Genomic DNA, 17,973 nt, shown 5'->3' with positions numbered 1-17,973 from the left:
CCTAAATGACCTTCCAGTAAAAGTTTTGCTGGCTGTTACTGCAATCTTATGCTCTGTTGACTTAATGGTATTGGTTCCAAAGGGAGGAATCCTTCTATCTAGAGCCACAACAATGATTTGACTGAACTGAAAGTTAAGGCTACCCAGATATGTTGGACTCCTGAGTTTCTGAATCAATAAAGTTTATTACTGTGTGAAATGGAGTGCCTGGTTGTGACTACAAATGGGAATTGAACTGCTACTTCACAAAGGAGGAAAGGAAGAGTATGTCTGCAATATTCAGTTCAGTTCAGTTTCTCAGTCGTGTTCGACTCTTTGTGACCACATGAGTTGCAGCACACCAGGCCTCCCTGTTCACCACCAACTCCCGGAGTTTACTCAAACTCAAGTCCATCTAGTCGGTGATGCCATCCAGCGATCTCATCCTCTGTCGTCCCCTTCTCCTCTAGCCCCCAGTCCCTCCCAGCATCAGGGTCTTTTACAATGAATACCCGGGACTGATATCCTTTAGAATGGACTGGTTGGATTTCCTTGCAGTCCAAGGGTCTCTCAAGAGTCTTCTCCAACAACACAGTTCAAAAGCATCAATTCTTTGGCACTCAGCTTCCTTCACAGTCCAACTCTCACATCCATACATGACCACTGGAAAAACCATAGCCTTGACTAGATGGACCCTTGTTGGCAAAGTAATGTCACTGCTTTTCAATATGCTATCTAGATTGGTCATAACTTTCCTTCCAAGGAGTAAGCGTCTTTTAATTTCATGGCTGCAATCACCATCTGCAGTGATTTTGGAGCCCCCCAAAATAAAGTCAGCCACTGTTTCTCCAACTATTTCCCATGAAGTGATGGGACCAGATGCCATGATCTTCGTTTTCTAAATGTTGAACTTTAAGCCAACCTTTTCACTATCCCCTTTCACTTTCAACAAGAGGCTTTTTAGTTCCTCTTCACTTTCTGCCATAAGAGTGGTCTCATCTGCATATCTGAGTTTATTGATATTTCTCCCAGCAATCTTGATTCCAGCCTGTGCTTCTTCCAGCCCAGCCTTTCTCATGATGTACTCTGCATAATTTAAATAAGCAGGGTGCCAGTATACAACCTTGATGTACTCCTTTTCCTATGTGGAACCAGTCTGTTGTTCCATGTCCAGTTCTAACTGTTGCCTCCTGACCTGCATACAGGTTTCTCAAGAGGCAGGTAAGGTGGTCTGGTATTCCCATCTCTTTCAGAATTTTCCACAGTTTATTGTGATCCATACAGTCAAAGGTTTTGGCATAGTCTGCAGTATAGGTGATCCCAAATGCCCTTTGGTTAAGATCAATTTAAAACTATAATAATCCAATCCAGACAGGATTACTAACTAATACTAATTAGTTAAGTATTGTTCACTTTATATCATAGTATTTAATTTATAAGATATCAAGGAGAAAAGTAAACATCACTATTACAGGGAAGAGATCAGTGTAGTTTGACAGTACATAGCATAGCCATATCATATTAGGTAGCATTTTTGTCTTATTTTTTTTACTTGGAAATTAATTATAGTTAAAGGAGATGCATATAGGTGCCAAGTTGACATGATAGACTTCTGATGGTTAATTTAAATGTCAAGATTTACTAGGCCATGGGTTGCCCAGATATTTGCTTAAAACATTATTCTCAGTATTTCTGTGAAGGTGTTTCTAGATGAGATTAGCATTTGAATTAGTAGACTAAGGAAAGCAGGTTGCCCTCCCCAGTGTGAGTATGCCTCATCCAATTCATGGAAGGCTGAATGGTGCAATTATGCTAAGGTAGAATTCATTCTCTGCATGACTGCCTTCAAGCCAGGATATCAGTCTTCTTCTGCCCTCAGACTTGAACTTGGATTGGAATTTACACTGTTGGTTCTCCTGAGTCTCAGGCTTTCAGACTCAGACTAGAGCTGTATCATCATCTTTCCTGAGCCTCCAAGTTGTCTTCTACAGATCTTGGAACTGCTCAGCCTCCACAACTGCATGAGCCAATGCCTTATTTTTTTACATATATATCTCCTATTGTCTCTATTTCCCTGGAAAAAGTATTATAAAAACAGTAGATAGGGAGGATGCCCAAATTTCTCTAACTATAGTATCAAGGAAACTTTTTCAAGTAGTTTATATACTGTAAACTATAAGCAGTTTTTATTTAATCTGAGGACTTTTTCAAGAGGTGTGAGCTGAGAAAGAGAAGTAGCTAAAGATATCATGGAATAAATTAATTGTTAATATAGGAAAACATTAATACTGATGGAAGCCAGAGGATAATCAAATGTATAAGATACAAGAAAAGGATGGCATAGTCAACAGGTAGGCAAAAAGTAATAATAGCCTGTTATTAGGACAGAAATAGAGGGTAGGGGGAGCTTCCAGTATGATTAGGGTTACATTTCAATAATGTAAGGAGGCACTATTAATAATTATCCTGGGATGACCTGCATAAGAGATTGTTCTGGGCAAACTCTGACATTTCTAATAAAGAGAAAGGAAAAAAAAACAAAACAAAACATGGATGCAGAGTCATGTTGTTAATAAAGTGGCGGAAACTTGAGAGAATTTACTTGACAGTTTCTATACACTCTGTGAAATATATAGTCATCTAGTGAGACTGAGAACAAGTCCCTTGGTGAAAATAAAGGTGAGTAGCTAGGTTAGAGTTCAGAGAGTAGAAAGCATTGAATTGCCAGCTGTATGAAATGAGAGAAAGCTAACTAGAACAAGAACCGATTAACTGGTGGTATCATTGATGGTTTAGTTACTGAATCTTGTCCAACTCTTACGACCGCATGGACTATATAGCCTGCAGGGCTCCTCTGTCCATCGAATTTCCCAGGCAAAAATACTGGAGTGGGTTGCCATTGCCTTCTCCATTTGGTGGTATTGAGTACTCAGTTAAAACGGAGAGCATGTCTATAACAAAGAGCAAGATCTGCATTTGTGGTTCTTACTCTGCAAGAGCTCAATGGTCTAGTGATGGCATTCAGAATCAGAACTTTCTAAATAAGTTTTATATAAGGAAAATGGGACTAAAAACATAGAGCACTGTTTCCAAAATATGAGTTGATTTATTGTGGTGTCACAAGAAAATTTTAAAAGTTGTACTTCTTTATAAACTTTATTTTGTCCATTTTCCAAATATTTAAAAGTGATTAAGATAATTATTTAATATATTTAATAAGTTAAAACTAATATTATGTGCTTTTATATTATTGTATTTTATATATTTACATATAGAGAGAGATAAAGAAGAGAATGAGCATTCAAAAAATAGTTTTCCAAAAGCAGCACAAAACAGGCAAAATATATTTGAACATATATTTATTTAAGTTTATGATATAGTCTTCGAGATGCTAAATCATGAAAACTGACTTCATTAAAGCCTCTAATCCCTGGTGTCCAACCTTTTTCTCACCTCCTTATGACTTATCTTAAATATATATAATGAGCATGGCTGAGTTAAATAATTGGAAATATAGGAGCTTTCATCATTGACAAGTGCTCCATCCAAACTCTGAAAGCTAAATGCTTCCAAATTTGATCAAGAGATGCAAAGAAGAGCTATGGGAGCACTAATACAAATGAAATGAAGGTAATGATCCAGGGGAAAAGAAGGCTCAGAAGTTGAGAGGATAGGGTTTTACACAAGTGTTTCATATAAATATGAAAATTACCCAGGATGGTAATAAAAGTAAAGAATGATGATGTGATACCAAGTAGTTTGTAAACATTAGTCACAATGAGGGTTAAAGATTTTAAAAAATGATGCAAAACATGAAATCTGGGGGACATAAATTTGGAAAAAAAGTCGAAAGAACTGGTGAGTGAGTTTTCCACAGAAAATACACAAGTAGGATGAGGGTAAAGATTGATGGATTAGCCAGGATAGTGAGGTCAAGATAGCCAGGGTGTCAAAATAGCCACTCCGGTATTTTTGCCTGGGAAATGCGATGGACAGAGAAGCCCTGCAGGCTATAGTCCATGTAGTCGCAAAAGATTCAGCAACTAAACAATCAATGATAGCAAAAAAAAAAAAAAAAAAAGCTTTTGTTTTGCTTGATGAAAAGAGACAAGACAGTTATAGCCTGGGTGGATTTCACTTTTGAGGAATTTGGGGAATCTGATGGATCAGGAGACTCTATTCTCCCTGGAAGGAGTCCTTTTCTGTCTAAATAGACTGTGTGGCTCTGGCTTTGAGGTTTCTATTCCACCGACTCTCAGGGAGTTGTGAGAGATCTGATCTGTATATAACAAGATTAACAGGCAAATGAATAGGCAAAGGGCCTGGAGTCCAGAGGCCGCATTAATTACTGGGGACAGTTCCATCTCAGAACTCACTCATCTCAGAGTCCAGAGGACAGTCATGGGAGTACAGAGACAGGTGAAGAGGAGACAGTGGTTCCAGGGTAGGACATGAGAAGGAGGTCATGTGATTGAGATATTAGGGCAATCTGTGACATAGCAGGCAGATATGTCATTGTGTAGGTGACTAGATGATACAACTGGGGCTTAGACTCATCAGTGCTGCTGCCTGCATATTTATGTAATTCTGGGAGTAAAAACTTTCAATTATTTGTACAACATTTATATACTATTGTTCCCACACCTAAGATGCTAAAGAATTACAAGACAGAATTCCAGGCTGCCCTGAATTACCTTACATTATGGAATTTTCTTCATTTTGAAGAATGATGCATAAGTGGATGCAAGTGATAATGGCCTGAAAATTAGCATCTGATCCCATTACTTCATGGCAAATAGATGAGGAAACAGTGGAAACAGTGACAGACTTTATTTTCTTGGGCTCCAAAATCACTGCAGATGGTGACTGCAGCCACGAAATTAGAAAATGCTTACTCCTTGGAAGAAAAGTCATGACAAACATAGCGTATTCAAAACCAGAGACATTACTTTGCCAACAAAGGTCCATCTAGTCAAAGCTATGCCTTTTCCAGTAGTCATGTATGGATATGAGAGTTGGACTATAAAGAAAGCTGAGGGTTGAAAAACTGATGCTTTTGAACTGTGGTGTTGGAGAAGGCTCTTGAGAGTCCCTTGGACTACAAGGAGAACAAACCAGTCAATCCTAAAGGAAATCAGTCCTGAATATTCATTGGAAGGACTAATGTTGAAGCTAAAACTACAATACCTTGGCTACCTGATGTGAAGAACTGACCGATTTGAAAAGACCCTGATGCTGGGAAAGATTGAAGGCAGAAGGAGGAGACAAAAAAAAGGATGAGATAGTTGGATGGCATCACTGACTCAATGGACATGAGTTTGAGTAAACTCTGGGATTTGGTGATGGACAGGGAGGCCTGGGATGCTGCAGTCCATGGGGTGGCAAAGAGTCGGACATAACTGAGCGACTGAACTGAACTGGAAAACTGTGTCTTTAAACAATTTAGTTAACTTTCCAGTTTCTCCATCTATAAAATAATGTTATAAACATATATATATATATATATGCACACATATTGAAAGTGTTAGTTGCTCAGCCATGTCTGACTCTTTGTGACTTCATGGACTATAGTCCACCAGGATTCTCTAACCATGGAATTCTATAGAGAAGAATACTAGAGTAGATAGCCATTCCCTTCCCCAGGGGAATCTTTCCAATCCAGGGATCAAACTCAGGTCTCCTGAATTGCAGGCAGATTCTTTACAGTCTGAGCCACCAAGGAAGCCCATATACATGTATGTGTGCATGCATGCTAAGTCGCTTCAGTTGTGCCCAATTCTCTGTGACCTTATGGGCTGTAGCCTGCCAGGCTCCTCTGTCCATGGGATTCTCCAGGCAAGAATACTGGAGTGGGTTGCCATGCTTTCATCCATGGGATCTTCCTGACCCAGGGATCAAACCTGCATTTCTTATGTCTCCTACATTGGCAGGTGGGTTCTTTACCACTAGGGCCAACTGGGAAGCCATATATAGGCTTTCTGTGTGTGTGTGTGTGTGTGTGTGTATGTTTAAACAACCACATTCCCAGGTGACACTAGTCGTAAAAGAATCTGCCTGCCAATGCAGGAGATGCAAGACAGATAGGTTTGATCCCTGAGTAGGGAAGGTCCTATGGAGTAGGAAATGGCAGCCTATTCCAGTATTCTTGCCTGGGAAATCCCATGGACAGACTTGCCTGGCGGGCTACAGCCCATAGGGTCACAAAGAATTGGACACCACTGAGCAACTAAGCATACACTCACACATAATGTACTAAAGTGAATAGAATGTATTTTACATCTCTCTCTTTGAGAGAAATAGGTCACAGTTTAAATGATTTGCCTAATGCCACACAGTACTATACTAGGTTCTTGTTTGTAGAGGTAAATTTGGAGTCCAGGTCTCTGGCAGAGAGTTATATAATTCTACAAATTTGATTTGTGAATGCTAATTGTATTTACCCCTGTTTCACAAAATAGTAATTTCTGTATCATAATGAACTCAGGATAAAACTTAACCTAAGAGAAAATTTAGAAACAAAGCAGATTCTCGAGAAGTAATTATAATCAATCCTCATCTCAATATCCTAATGCTAATCCTGTCTTGATAAGTGACCCTTTCTTATAAATTTACCATGAGACTCATTCTGCATACAAGGGATACATATAAATGGAAGAAAATGTCAGTTTGATATTAATTAGTCTCATGTTTGAGATGTTGAAAGCAAAAGTATGGTAAAGCTCAGTTAGAAAAAAAAATGGCCAAGCACAAAGGCCCAAGAGATGTACAAAACTAAACATACAAAACTAAAATTCTGGCATTTTACCAATCTTGGGCTTAACTGCAGGTAGAGGGGAGAAGAGTATTCATGACTGTTCTTCAAACCAGGTGAAAGAAAGAGTGGAGAGCAAGACAGATGAGTTCCAAAAGGATTCTGAATCAGTTCACCACTGTCCGACATAGAAGAGTGGGTGTACACACAGTAAGTTTTTACGCAAAGTGAGCTTGCCCATTTCCTAAATGATTCTGTTAAAGTGTTGCACTCAATGTGCCAGCAAATCTGGAAAACTCAGCAGTGGTCACAGGACTGGAAAAGGTCAATTTTCACTCCAATCCAAAGAAAAGAAATGCCAAAGAATGCTCAAGCTGTAGCAGCACACGCTAGCAAAGTAATGCTCAAAAGGCAGCAAGCCAGGATTCAACAGTTTGTGAACCACATAATTCCAGATGTTCAAGCTGGATTTAGAAAATGGAAAGGAACCAGAGATCAAATTGTCAATATCTGTTGAATCATCAAAAAAGCAAGAGAGTTCCAGAAAAACATCTACTTCTGCTTTATTGACTATGCCAAATCCTTTGACTGTGTGGATCACAACAAATTAGAAAATTCTTCCAGATATGGGTACATGAGGCCACCTGACCTGTTCCTGAGAAATGTGTACTCAGGTCAAGAAGCAACAGTTAGAACTGGACATGGAACAATAGACTGTTTCCAAATCGGGAAAGGAGTATGTCAAGGCTGTATATTGTCACCCTGCTTATTTAACTTACATGCAGAGTATCATGAGAAATGCTAGGCTGGATGAAGCACAAGCTGGAATCAAGATTGGTGAGAGCAATATCAGTAGCCTCAGATATGCAGAGGACACCACCCTTACGGCAGAAAGCAAAGAACTAAAGAACCTTTGATGAAAGTGAAAGAGGAGAGTGAAAAAGCTGGCTTAAAATTCTACATTCAAAAAACTAAGATCATGGCATCCAGTCCCATCACTTCATGGCAAATAGATGGGGAAACAATGGAAACAGTGACAGACTTTAGTTTTTTGGGCTCCAAAATCACTGCAGATGGTGACTGAAGCCATGAAATTAAAAAACGTTTGCTCCTTGCAAGAAAAGTTATGACCAACCTAGACAGCATATTAAAAAACAGACATTACTTTGCCAACAAAGGTATGTCTAGTCAAGGCTATGGTTTATCCAGTAGTCATGTATGGATGTGAGAGTTGGACTATAAAGAAAACTGATTGCCAAAGAATTTATACTTTTGAACTGTAGTGCTGGAGAAGACTCTTCAGAGTCCCTTGAACTGCAAGGAGATCAAACCAGTCCCACATAAAGGAGATCAGTCCTGAATATTCATTGGAAGGAGTGATGTTGAAGCTGAAACTCCAATACTTTGGCCACCTGATGCAAAGACCTGACTCATTTGAAAAGACCCTGATGCTGGGAAAGATTGAAGGCAAGATAGAAGGGGATGACAGAGGATGAGATAATTGGATGGCATCACTGACTCCTTGGACATGGATTTGAGTAAGCTCCAGGAGTTGGTGATGGACAGGGAAGCCTGGCGTGCTGCAGCCCATGGGGTCACAAAGAGTCAGACATGACTGAGTGACTGAACTGAACTGAACTGAGCTTACCCGTTAGAGAAAGTAATCAAATCAATTTTTTGTGTATCTGAAACTTCATCTTATTAATTGCTCCTTTGTGTGCTTGGGGATAAAAAATAAAAGAGAAAATTGGGAGGAAGAGAGTGAGCAGATATCTTTTTCATGTACAAACTAATAAAAGGCAATGCCAGTTTGTGGAGGGTGAGGGCAGAGATTAAGCTGAGCTTCAAATATTGAATTTTATACCTCTTTGACTAGTGTTACTGAGATGAGTCTCAGGATTTTGTATTTTTCTATTTGTTTTATGTTAGGGGCAGTAGTAGATGAATTCTAGCACACTGGGGATAGAAGGAAGTCCCATGTGCACACTTTCGAGGTGACTAACACCCAGACAAGAAGCACCAGCAGTTTCATAGTGGAAGGGTTACTGGAGCAGAACATGGAAACATAATATGGTGTATGTAGTTAACACGTACGTGCTCATAATGCAGTACAACTTGTTCTAAGTGCTTTCCATACTTTAACTCATTTAATCTTTGTATTAACACTAAAGGTGCTATCATCATCTCCATTTGACAAGTGAAGAAACTGAGGCACAGCACCAGTAAGGAGCAGAATGAGTTTGAAATCAGCTGTCTGCTCTTAGAGTCCATGGTCTTCCCTAATACTATAGTGCCTTTTAAGAAGAGGTAATAGTGGTTTTTCACAGAACATGCAATGGCATGAAAGGAGAATGAGGAACTCGAAAAGCTGAAAAAAATGAGCATTGTCAAGGCACATGTACTTATGTGTGTACATATACACATACATTTTTATGTATAAATATTATGTAACTCAAGTTATGTAATTAAAAAGTCACTTTTTAATACATAAATGGAAACAAGGAATAGAAGAGAGTCCAGAAATAGATCCACATATTTATGTGTAACCAATTTTCTACAAAAGTTCCAAGGCAACTCAGTGGGGAAATTTTGCCAAATTTTTTCTAGAACAACTTGATAAAGTATGGGGCGGGGAGGGGGGGGCGGAGGGGGAGATATCTCAAAAGTTTCCTCATACTACACTCACAAAAATAATCTCAAGTTGGTCATGGACCTAAATATACAAGAAAAATGAGAAATATTCTAGAAGAAAATATGAATTGGTAACGATTTCTCAAAGAGACCAAAAAAAACACACAAAATAAAAGGAAGATATTAAAGACTTCATTAAAATGAAAAACTTTTGTTTATCAGTAGTCATTGTTTAAATTTTTTTTGAAGCAAGAAACAGAGTAGGAGAAAAATGTGTTTGAGGAGCAGGAGCGTGGGTGGGTGTGTCTTTAAAAGCACGTGTATGCAGAACATAAAAAGCAGACTCCTACATATCAATATCAAAATGGCAAACAACACAATAAAAAATAGACAAAAGTATTGAGAAGTCTCTTCACAAAAAAAGACATATGATCCTTAAGATCACAGTCATCAGCAAAATGAAAACAAATCCCAACATAATACCATTACACACACACTAGAATCACTGAAAACTGTTTCAGCCTGACAGTATCAAGTACTGGTAATGGTATGGAGTAAATTGAAGTCTCACACATAGGTGAAAATGTAGCATGATGCTATCACTTTGAAAAGCTTTTCATAGTTTCTTTTGAAAGTGAGCATATACTTGTTATATAAAGCACAATTCCACTTTAAGTATTTGCTCAAGAAATCTGGAGACTGACATCAATAACTAATACACAAATATTATTCCTAATAGCCCCAAACAGGAAAGGACCTGAATGTATATCAACAGAAGGATCAATAAATGAATCATGTTATAAAACACTATTCAACAATTAAATAAACCAAAAAATGCCACAGAAAACAACTGGCACATATACAGAATGGATGAATGGGAAAAAAACAACATTAAAAAAGTCTTGCGCTGAGTTAAGAAATTCAGACAAAAAAAAAAAAAGAGTCATATGATATGGTTTCATTTTTACTTACTTATGTAAGTAAGAAGAAAGAAATAAAACCTAATTTATGGTTATAAATATCATGACTTTGATTGCTTGGGTGGCTGTGTGGATTGATTAGAAGGAGGCATGAGGGATCTTTTTGGGGGGTGTTAGAAATGTTTGAGATGTTAATTGAGATAATGGTTACACAGGGAGCATTCTGACCAAATCTTATACAACATACAATTTAGATCTGTGCGTTCCCTATGAGAAGCAAACATAAACAACAAGAAAGATCCAGGGCTTCACTTCAGCAGCCAGAGCCTCAGCCTCTGGTAAGAATGTTGAAATACAGAACAGTCCTGGTAGTTACTCTCACTAGCAAAGACAATGACTATTTCCTCCCAAACAAGACCATCTGAGATCTGAAATTTATTTTAATAAATTTGTGTGTATGTGTGTTTGGTAACCTAACGTACTGGGTACAAGCTGTTCTAATAAAATGAGGATGTTCAATGACTTAATAAATATATATTTCTTGCCTTAAATACGATAATCATTTCCATCCAAAGAGCGGTCAAGTAATTTCTTTATAAGTCAAAGATTCTGCCAAATAAGTTTGTCTCTTTTTCTTCTCTACCCATAACTACAGTCTTTCTAAGAACTTAACTAAATGAGAAATCCAGGCAGTGGCTGGTTACCTGAAAATGATTACCTTTCCTGATATGTTTCTTTTCACTGTGAGTCACACATACTGGGAAAATTGACGCAAATATAAATTGATTGAGAGGGCTACGATTTTTATAATACTTAACTAACTGTGGTATAGGAGTGAAATAAATATATGACTAAGGTATTAAAACTTCTGGTTATATTGCAATAGGAACATAATCACAGCTAGATAACAAATATAGCTCATTTTATCCATGGCTGAGTTCAGTTCCTTCTACTATGCCCTCCAGACAGAGGAAATGTGAAAGGCTTTGACTTTTTCTGTTCTCTCATTTTTTTTTTTTTTAAGTTTTAAAAAAGCTCTTCTCTGTACTGTTGCTAAGAGGAAAAAGAAACTGTTGCCAAGTAACAAGAAAATACAGTGTCCAGCACATATATGTGTCTCCTCAGTTGCATATCAAATGCAAAGCCTTCTGTTGCTCTCAAGGACATGCTGCGGGTGAGATATCATTCAGAGCACTGCCACAGGAGGTCCAAGACCATCTGACCTGATGAACAGAGATATTCAGCTATCTGCATAGCTGAATACAGTCAGCTATTAGTATATGGTCCACTTTGAGGAACAAGTACCTTACTAATGCAATTGCACTTTTCATTTTCTTGAAGCTCTTTGCTTAACCATGAGCAAATAATTTGAAGGAAGATTATCTTGCTTGTTTCATTTCTTCTTCCTGATCAAAAATAGATGTCATATCTGACCTGCTTAACAAAACTTCCTCTTTGTTCATGAGCAATAGGTAGGTGTATGTGTGCGCTCAGTCACTCAGTTGTATCTGATTCTTTGTGGCCCCATGGACTGTAGCCCTCCAGGCTCCTCTGTCCATGGAATTTTCCAGGCAAGAATACTGGAGTGGGTTGCCATTTCCTTCTCCAGGGGATCTTTCCTACCCTGGGATCAAACTCACATTTCTTGTGTCTCCTTCATTGGCAAGCAGATTCTTTACCACAAGAGCTATCCAGGGAGCCCCAATAGGTACATAAATAGGTTTATTATGATTCACTTTGACATAATACTCTGTGATTTGAGAAAGTTTCCAATACATGTTCAAGACACTGACTCATCCAAAAAGTATCACAATCCACAAAACATTAAGTGAACATTCATTCTAATAATGGCTATTTACTTGCTATGTCCCTTCCTGAGAAAATTTACAATCCCTTTTTTTTTTTTTTTTTGGACTATATGTCCACATCATGTCCAAAACTAACTGGGCCAATAACATACCTAATGAGAATCAGTTTGCTAGATGAGTTAAACAAATTAAATATCTTCTCTTGAAAACACATATTAGAAGACACAGATGGTGACTTGCACTAGGATCATATAACCTTCGGGCCATGTCAAATTATATTCAGGGACAGCAAACTCATGTAGCAAGAAGATAAAGGTAAAGAAGAAAAGAAAATTAGTCTGCATGATACCTGTGATTGAAAGAGGCAAAAGATAACTCATTCGAGAAGTAAAGGTTGACTTTAAAATATTAGATTTTATTAACATTGGTTGGTTTTATTTTGTAATTATTCCTTTAAAAATGTGCCCTATTAGATCCCTTTCCCTTGCCTTAGAAAGATGCCTTTGTCACTGTCCATCACTAAAATTTAATTCAGTCTAGTGTAATATTCCAGTCACACATCTGACTCAAATAATTTACTCCCCACACTGCCCCACTCCCACTCACTCCTCCTAGCTACTTGTTCTTTCAAGAGCTTGTGGGTGGAAAGACATGAGAAAAGGTGCCCAAATTTAAGTCAGAAAGGTTATCTCTGGTGATAAATATCCCTGGATCTTTTGGTTTAGTCTGATCCTATCTGATTCCAGATGTTCCAGAGGAGATACATGTGATTTTTAAGAATGAGCATCACCTGGATCCTAGACCCCTGTAGTGTGGATCATCCTCTAGGACAGAGGCAGCTGTGTCCCTGTGTGATCCTGCTTGAAGTCCTGTGACTGGTCCTTTCTTAAAATGTTGGACATCTCATTGTTTTGCTTGGCAACTGTCTGGTCAGCTCTCTGTCTTCTGCTACTTCATTAATTATCTTTCTCCTTCACTGAAACACCCAGTAACTGCTGAGATTTGCTCTCTTATGAACTGAGAATCAAAGACAGCAAGGATGGAATAGAGGTTGACTCTTTATTCTTCCGAATCTGATTCATCATGCTTTCCCCATGTCGTAATAGCGTGGGATTCTCCAGATGATCCCCAGCCTGCCAAAAGCTGTGGACGATGAATGCACACACCCCAAATTTAAAGGATACAAGTTAAGGTCTCCAAGAGTTTCCTCATTATTCTCTTCTCTCATGATGACAACAACTGGTCTTCAAGTTCTGCAATTTCCCAACAACACTTCACAGAATGAGATGCCCAATTCTATTTCTTGGATGTATTCTCAATCTCTTCTAGAGATTCTCTTCAACCATCTCTCATACTTGGCTATTTATCAGTAAATAGCTCTTACTTTCTCTATTCTGTATTTGAGAAGAAGGGGGAGATCCAAGAGGGATACTTAGGACCCTCTTAGCATTTTCAGTGGCACTCTACCCACAGAGGCCCACTCTGGCTTAGAACCCAACACTCAAAAAACTAGATTATGGCATCCAGTCCCATCACTTCATGTCAAACAGAAGAGAGAAAAGTGGAAAAAATGACAGATTTTATTTTCTTGGGCTGCAAAATCACCATGGACAATGACTGCAGTCACAAAATTAAAAGATGCTTGCTCCTTGGAAGGAAAGCTATGACAAACCTAGACAGTGTATTAAAACGTGGAGACACCATTTTGATGACAAAGGTCCATACAGTTAAAGCTATGGTTTTTCCAGTAGTCATGTATGGATGTGAGAACTGGACCATAAAGAAGGCTGAACCAAAGAATTGATGCATTCAAATTGTAGTGACGGAGAAGACTCTTGAGAGTCCCTTGGACAGCAAGCAGATCAAACCAGTCAATCCTAAAGGAAATCAATCCTGAATATTCATTGGAAGGACTGCTGTTGAAGTTGAAACTCCAATACTTTGGCCACCTGATGTGAAGAGCCAACTCACTGGAAAAGACCCTTGCTGGAAAAGATTGAGGGCAGGAGGAGAAGTGGGCAACAGAGGATGAGATGGTTGGATGGCATCACTGCCTCAATGAACATGAGTTTGAGCAAATGCCAGGAGATAGTGAAGGATAGGAAAGCCTGGGGTGCTGCAGTCCATGGGGTCACAGAGTCAGACAGGACTTAGTGACTAAATAACAAATACCTACATGTACTACTAAAACAATAGGACTCTTCTATCTCCCCTCAAGTCTCTCTTTACTCTCCAGGGTGAGAGTGGTGGAATAATCATTGGTACGCTTTGGGGAAAGACATCTGGCCACCATTATAGGTCGCTCACATAATTCTCTTTAGAATATAAAGCACTAGGAGTCTGTTTTAAGCTTAATTTACAATTAGCTTTAGTTGCAATCTCAGAACATTAGAAAATGTCTCATTCTATATCATTTACACTGACTCTACAGTTTAAGCTGTTTTTCTCATGAGAACTGTCTATATTTCCTGTTCTTGCTTTCTGTGAGACACAGTATTATGACAAACCAGCTACTTTACCAACTTTTCTGAACTTTTGTTCTTATGCTCAAACATTACCCAGTGGAGACAATGAGCTAGTTCCATAAAAGTCTCTGGTGGGGGATGATGAGAGGATACATTATCAAGAAACTTAGAATCAGTTTGAAAGACAAAACTTACACACATAAAAATTACAGTATACCATATTATTTCAGAGAATATCAAAGGAATTGTCAGAGAAAATCATCACTCAAGGAAGCTGCTGGTTCATAGCTAGCAATCATGCCATTATCTTACAGAATTGGTAATTGGAAAACATAAGCACATTTTCATTTAGAAAAAAAAAAAAAAAAAGAAGAAGACAGTTTCCCTCTTCATTTTGAGAGTTTTGAATGAGGTCTTTAGACAAGTATAAGAAAGAAAGAAGAAATAAGAAAAAGAAATCTACTTTATAAACTTACAAATTATAGTAGGGCCCAGGATAAAATCTTTTAAATGACAGAAGGTAAATTTTAAAACTTTTATATACACGTATGTATGTGAGTATATGTAGTGTGTGTATACATTGAATGTATATATATGTATATACTTACAAACATACATGTATATATACATATTCATAAGAATACATGTGTATATATATCAATATGTGTGCATATGTATACATTATACATACATACATAAATTCTGAACTAAAAGTAAAGTTGGGCTCATAACTATGAAATTCATTTTACTGACCATTACATTTTAATAAGTGTCAAAAAACTTATTTTAAAAACTTTGAAATAAATTTAATAACTATTTAAAAAATAAACTGTAAGGTATACTTTATAGTCAAACTTAATTTGGAACTTAACTATCTTAAGTTTTAGAGGCTAGACTCCCAAACTTATTTGGGAGTTGTCTTAGTCTGCTCAGGTTACTATAACAAAAGTATCAGACTGTGTTGTTTAAAGGACAAACATTTCTCATAGTTCTGGAGGTTAAGAAGTCCAAGATTAAGGCACTTGCAAATGCAGAGCCAACTGAGAGCGTCACTTCATAAATGGCTATCTTCTCCCTGTGTCCTCACATGGTGGCCAAGACAAGGGTCTGGGTTCTTTTTTTATAAATGACAGGCCCTGGTAAGTCCAAAACTTAATAAGGCAAATTCCCTTATGCCCTACCAGGCCCTCTGGAGTAACAACATTATGCCCGAGGCTCAGCAGAACAGCCTCACAGCAACTCTGCTTGGGCCCTGCCCTGGGGTGGCTCTCTGTAAGCGCTGTGTCTGTGGCTCGTCGGTGTAGGGATCCTGTGCCCCCTTTGGCTCCAGGCACCTCCATTCTTTGAGAGTGAGGTGGAGGCAGCCATGCCCCTGAGCCTGTGCACCCTGTCATTGGCAGAGATTGCCCCACACAGATACTGACAAAGCTGAAACCTGGCTAGGGGCTGTGCTCTGTACCAGGGCTCACCAGAGCCAAACCTGGGGCAGCTGAGGAGTGCAGCACTGAAGGGCAGGGAGAGGAATGGGCTACTTAGGGGTATTCAAGCAGTGCAAGCCTAGGTCCCACAGACGCCCAAAGCCCTCCTATGAAATCACTCTGTCCTCTGCACCCTTGAACTCTAGGCCTGTGACACAAGTGGCAGCTCTGATGACCTCCAAATCACCTTTAATGCCATTCTTCCACAGTCTTGGAGAACAGCTCCTGGCTTCTGTTGAGATAGCTGATCCACATCAATCTTATCAAATGGTTACCTGGCCACTCTCATTAGCATTCTAATGTTTTATGATATGGATTAGCTGAAAGTTTCTAAATCTTCAAGTTCTGCTTCCTTTTTTGCTTAACAATTCTATCTGTAAGTTTTATCTATAAGTTTTTTCTATCTATAAGTTTGATCATGTTTTACTGTACTCAGTCAGCTAGAGTCAACTCACACCTTCAAAAATTTGCTTAGAAATAGCTTTAGCTAAATATCCCATTTCATCAATTGCAAGGTCTACCTTGTGTTCCTAGGAAAGGAACAGAATTCAGTCAATTTCTTTGCTACTTTGTAACAAGGATAGACTTTCCTTCAGTTTCCAATAACATGGTCCTCATTTCTAACAGAGATATCACCAAAATGACCTTTAACCATCATATTTCTACAAAATCATGTTCTGGATTACTAAAAAGTTCTCTAAGAAAATTGAGACTTTCTTTCCAACTTTTCTCTTTTCTTTCATCAAAATTGCCATTAATGGTTGATTCACAGCAATTTTTGTTTTTTTTCTAGTATGTACCTCAAAGATCTTCCAGCCTTTCCCCAATACCCAGTTCCAGAGCCTCTTCCATGGTGTTTGTTACAATAATATCTCCACTTTTTGTCTTAGTTTCTGTCTTAGTTTATTCAGGCTGCTGTAACAAAAAAATAAAACAAATATACAAACAAACAAAAAACATAGACTGACTAAGGGGTGGAGTAGGAATACCCTGAATTCAACTTCTCCCACAGGAGCACCAAAATCACAACTACTCACACAGAAAAAAAACGATCTCTGAGTAAAACTTAAAGACTAGCAGAAAAGATTTTTTTTCATAATTAAAGATAAAAAGAAGGAACCACAAGGTATTTGAGAGGGGCAGAGGCATAGTATAGTAAGGATTCACACCCTTGGTCCAGCAACGCACAAATGGAAGGGTAATCCCAATCACAGAGGTCCTCTCAAAAGAAGCAAGGGGTCTGAGTGCCACATCAGGCTCCCCATCCTGGGGGAGTTACACCAGGGAGGTGAGTCACTGGAATTAATCTGGCTTGGAAACTAGTAGGGCTGATGTTTGAGAGAGCCAGCATGACTATAGAAAACAGAGACTCTGCTTCATATGCAAAATCTCACACATTCCAAGTCTCAGTGTAAAGACAATTAGTTGGAGAGAATCCTGGGTCAGATCCTCTTGCTGATCTTGGAAAGACTCACAGAGAGTTAGGAGGCAACTGGTTATTCTGCCTGGGGACAAGGACATTGGTAGCAGCTGTTTTTAAGAGCCTGTTCAACCATGTGGAACCTAATACTAACAAGCATCATTTGGAATCCAAACTCTAGCCTATTATTGCTGGGGGCTTAACCACCCATCAGCAGACTGGCACTATCCTATGGCCTCTGGCCCACAGAGCCAGCCACAAGGACCTGGTCCCACCATTATAGAGGTGGACTCCAGGCCTGTGGCTCTTTGGCATCCCCCATCTATGCAATTAGGTTCACAAGCACGTAGCCCCATGATCCAGCAGCCCTGCAGCCACCACACAAGCCACAAGCCTCCACTCATCACAGCTAGAAAAAAGCTTGCACAGCAACAAAGATCCAGCACAGCCAAAAATAAATGAATACATTAATAAATAAAAATTATTTTAAGAAAAGAATATTCTACCAGTTGGTTGTTGTT

This window comes from Capricornis sumatraensis, chromosome 1 (genome assembly GCF_032405125.1).
Source record: "Capricornis sumatraensis isolate serow.1 chromosome 1, serow.2, whole genome shotgun sequence".
NCBI classification, from domain to species: Eukaryota; Metazoa; Chordata; class Mammalia; order Artiodactyla; family Bovidae; genus Capricornis; species Capricornis sumatraensis.
The sequence above is the reverse complement of the archived record's forward strand: the minus strand, read 5'-3'. Positions refer to the sequence as shown.